This window comes from Zootermopsis nevadensis, unplaced genomic scaffold (assembly GCF_977971745.1).
Source record: "Zootermopsis nevadensis isolate Lab colony 2312 unplaced genomic scaffold, Znev_1.0 Znev_ptg000243l, whole genome shotgun sequence".
NCBI classification, from domain to species: domain Eukaryota; kingdom Metazoa; phylum Arthropoda; class Insecta; order Blattodea; family Termopsidae; genus Zootermopsis; species Zootermopsis nevadensis.
The window spans coordinates 75,001-80,000 of NW_028259370.1; positions in this window are offsets into that span (position 1 = coordinate 75,001).

Below are 5,000 nucleotides of genomic sequence, written 5' to 3' on the forward strand. Positions count from 1 at the left end.
ACTTGCGCCAATCTTGCACTCGAGTGCCGAGTCACCTACGAGCAGACCCCTGCTTCTGCCTGTCCATTGAGGGCAGCCGAGCACGCGATTCCCCAGGAGACGGACTTCTGTACACTTGTGCCCCTCTTGCCCTAAACGGGGTTCGAGCAGCGCGGGGAGAGGAATTCAGTCCCCGGCGGATGCGCGCTCGTTCTAAGTGCAGCTTCCGAGAGGCCGCCCGTGAAGGCCATCACTTGTGCCACTCTTGCACTCGGAATCGAGTGCCGACTCGAACCGGAGCCTCCGCCGGCCACTGCGTGGGTTGACGGGCGCCGACCCCGATGAAGACGGCGATCGGTGCACATGTGCCCCCCATGCCCTAAACGGGGTTCGAGCAGCGCGGGGAGAGGAATTCAGTCCCCGGCGGATGCGCGCTCGTTCTAAGTGCAGCTTCCCAGAGGCCGCCCGTTAAGGCCTTCACATGTGCCACTCTTGCACTCGTAGATGAGTGCCGACTCGAGCCCGAGTCTCCGCCGGACACCGCGCGTGATGACGTGCGCCAACCCCGATGGACACGGCGGTCGGTGCACTTGTGCTCCACTTGCCCTAAACGGTTGCAAGTAGAGCGGGCCGAGGCCAGCAGTCCCCCGGCGGATGCGCGCTGGTTCTAAGTGCAGCTTCCCAGAGGCCGCCCGTGAAGGCCGTCACGTGTGCCGCTCTTGCACTCGGAATCGAGTGCCGACTCGAACCGGAGCCTCCGCCGGCCACTGCGTGGGTTGACGGGCGCCGTCCCCGATGAAGACGGCGATCGGTGCACATGTGCCCCTCTTGCCCTAAACGGGGTTCGAGCAGCGCGGGGAGAGGTCTTCAGTCTCCCGCGGATGCACGCTGGTACTAAGGGCCGGCTCACAGAAGCCACCTGTAAAGGCCGTCACATGTGCCACTCTTGCACTCGTAGTCGAGGGCCGACTCGAGCCCGAGCCTCCGCCGGACACCGCGCGTGTTGACGTGCGCCAACCCCGATGGACACGGCGGTCGGTGCATTTGTGCCCCACTTGCACTAAACGGTTGCAAGTACACCGGGCCGAGGAAAGCATTCCCCCGCGGTTGTCCGCTGGTACTAAGTGCAGCTTCCCAGAGGCCGCCCGTGAAGGCCGTCACGTGTGCCACTCTTGCACTCGGAATCGAGTGCCGACTCGAACCGGAGCCTCCGCCGGCCACTGCGCGGGTTGACGGGCGCCGACCCCGTTGAAGACGGCGATCGGTGCACATGTGCCACTCTTGCCCTAAACGGGGATCGAGCGGCGCGGGACGAGGCCTGCAGTCCCCCGCGTTGCCCGGTGGTACTGAGGGCAATCTCCCAGAGGCCGCCCGTGAAGGCCGTTACTTGTGTCACTCTTGCACTCAGTGCCCTGTGCCGACTCGAACCCGAGACTCGGCCGGTCTTCGCAGGCAACAGCGCGGGTTGACCACAAATTACACGGCGGTCGATACACTTGTGCCCCTCTTGCCCTAAACGGTCGCAAGTAGCGCGGGCCGAGGCCTGCAGTCCCTCGCTGTTGTCCGCTGGTACTAGGGGCAGCTTCCCAGAGGCCGCCCGTGAAGACCATCACTTGTGCCACTCTTGCACTCAGGCTCGAGTGCCGACTCGAACCCGAGACTCGACCAGTCTTCGCCGGCCACTGAGCGGGGTGACGGGCGCCGACCCCAAAGGACACGGCGGTCGGTGCACTTGTGCCACTCTTGCCCTAAACGGGGATCGAGCGGCGCGGGTCGAGGCCTGCAGTCCCCCGCGTTGCCCGGTGGTACTGAGGGCAATCTCCCAGAGGCCGCCCGTGAACGCCGTTACTTGTGTCACTCTTGCACTCAGTGTCCTGTGCCGACTCGAACCCGAGACTCGGCCGGTCTTCGCCGGCCACTGAGCGGGGTGACGGGCGCCGACCCCAAAGGAAACGGCGGTCGGTGCACTTGTGCCACTCTTGCCCTAAACTGCCTCAGCCAACGCGGGGCGGAAGCGCGAATGGCCTGCCGGCGACAGGGTCCCCGGCGGCCGGTAGTCCAATCTCAGACTTCCCCCTGCTCGAGGAGAGCCTCGCTCGCCAAGCTCATATACTATAGTCTGGACCCCCCTTATCTCAGCATTCGTCAGTCACGGAAGAGGCAGAGCCGCGGACACCGGCGGATGGCCCCTCGGCTGCCGCCAGAAATTTTAATTAAGTTTTTCTCTTCCTTAATCATTTCCGATCATACTAAATTTTGTATATGTTAGAATACATACACATACTTACTTATATAACCGCTTTATTTAATATTTTTCTGCACTTTAGAAATTTTCGGACTTAGCCGCTGAAGCGACTCAAGTAACACGCACGGTGGGACATAGCCGCAGAACTGGTTTCATGTACCACGCACCACGGGACATAGCCGCAGAATTCGTACCGTCCAAGTAAGGCCCAGCTAACACAGCGGAAATTTATTTTTAGTCAATTAACGGCATTACTATGCACAGCAAGGCCAACTTTCTTCAATTATGAATATTTTTCTGCATTTTGGAAATTTTCGGACTTAGCCGCTGAAGCGACTCAACTAACACGCACGGTCGGACATAGCCGCAGAACTGGTTTCAAGTACCACGCACCACGGGACATAGCCGCAGAATTCGTACCGTCCAAGTAAGGCCCACCTAACACAGCGGAAATTTATTTTTAATCTATTAACGATATTATTAAGCACAGCAAGGCCAACTTTCTTCAATTATGTATATTTTTCTGCATTTTGGAAATTTTCGGACTTAGCCGCTGAAGCGACTCAAGTAACACGCACGGTGGGACATAGCCGCAGAACTGATTTCAAGTACCACGCACCACGGGACATAGCCGCAGAATTCGTACCGTCCAAGTAAGGCCCACCTAACACAGCGGTAATTTATTTTTAATCTATTAACGATTTTATTAAGCACAGCAAGCCCAATTTTCTTCAATTATGTGTATTTTTCTGCATTTTGGAAATTTTTTGGACTTAGCCGCTGAAGCGACTCAACTAACACGCACGGTCGGACATAGCCGCAGAACTGATTTCAAGTACCACGCACCACGGGACATAGCCGCAGAATTCGTCCCGTCCAAGTAAGGCCCACCTAACACAGCGGAAATTTATTTTTAGTCAATTAACGGCATTACTATGCACAGCAAGGCCAACTTTCTTCAATTATGAATATTTTTCTGCATTTTGGAAATTTTCGGACTTAGCCGCTGAAGCGACTCAACTAACACGCACGGTCGGACATAGCCGCAGAACTGGTTTCAAGTACCACGCACCACGGGACATAGCCGCAGAATTCGTACCGTCCAATTAAGGCCCACCTAACACAGCGGAAATTTATTTTTAATCTATTAACGATATTATTAAGCACAGCAAGGCCAACTTTCTTCAATTATGTATATTTTTCTGCATTTTGGAAATTTTCGGACTTAGCCGCTGAAGCGACTCAAGTAACACGCACGGTGGGACATAGCCGCAGAACTGATTTCAAGTACCACGCACCACGGGACATAGCCGCAGAATTCGTACCGTCCAAGTAAGGCCCACCTAACACAGCGGAAATTTATTTTTAATCTATTAACGATATTATTAAGCACAGCAAGGCCAACTTTCTTCAATTATGTATATTTTTCTGCATTTTGGAAATTTTCGGACTTAGCCGCTGAAGCGACTCAACTAACACGCACGGTCGGACATAGCCGCAGAACTGATTTCAAGTTCCAAGCACCACGGGACATAGCCGCAGAGCCATGACTTTTGAGTTAAATTTCGGAAATTTATTTTTAGACAATTAACGGCATTATTGTGCACAGCAAGCCCATTTTTTTTCAATTAAGAATATTTTACTGCATTTTGGAATATTTCGGACTTAGCCGCTGAAGTTATATTCGTTCTATTTCTTATTCTTAGGAAGGCGCTATCACGGCACGGTCTCGTGCTTCGAAGCAGCCCCGTAACTATACTCGCCGTCTGAATTGGCCTCAGGAAGCGACCGTCCCAATACAACCCATCAAACACAGGCGTAGTCTCTTACATGACTTACTTTTAATGCGTTAACGGCTATACGATGATTTCTTTCGAGACGGGGCACCGCAAGCCCAATTTTAATGATTTACAAATACTTAACCATATTATTATTTTTATTATTTGTTATTGATTGCAAATGATTTTATCCCCGGTGGCAGTGACCTACAATAAGGTACAAGAACATAAGACACAACAAAACAATGCGATACATCAACACAGTGAGACAGAAAAAGAATAATTAGAGGGCACAACAAAAAGAATAAGACACAACAGAACCATAAAAGAAAAACATAAGACGCAACCAAAACAACACATCCCACTCACTCACTCAAAATCAAACAACTCATAAGAATACAAAACCATCTACTTCACTATATTACGCTTTCTTCCTCCCTAATTCTTCTTCTTCTACTCCCGTTATTCGTGTTGTCTTATGTTATTTTTATTCAAGTTACTATTATTAAGAAGGCGCCATTACCGCAGGACTCTTTCACCGAAACAGCCTTCTGAGCTACCACGCGCCGTCGGACTTTTGCCGCAGACGTCCCGGGCCTTGGCGGCCGGCAAGCCTCTCGTCGGGGAGAAAATCGCCTTCCGCCCGCGCAAGACAAATGCTGAGATAAGGGGGGTCCAGACCTACTATGGGGAGGACTTTGGGAGCAGGTCCGAGTGCGCGGCCGAACCGGCAATCGGCAAGTATGAGGCCTCCTGCCGGTTCGGGACACGCCGCACTTGACCCGGGGTCGTAGTGTCAGGACGGGGGTGGGGGTGGGGGCAGGACGGAGATCTGGCGTGTGTGGGCGGGCGGGCGGGCGGGGGACCGCGTTCTTAATCGCGGGGACTCGGTCCGGACTCCGTCCTGGGTTCGAACCTAGCTTAATTGTTTTAGGCCCACCTGAGATGCCGCGGGCCACCACGGCGCCCTACGCCGCCGCCGCGAGGACGATGACGAC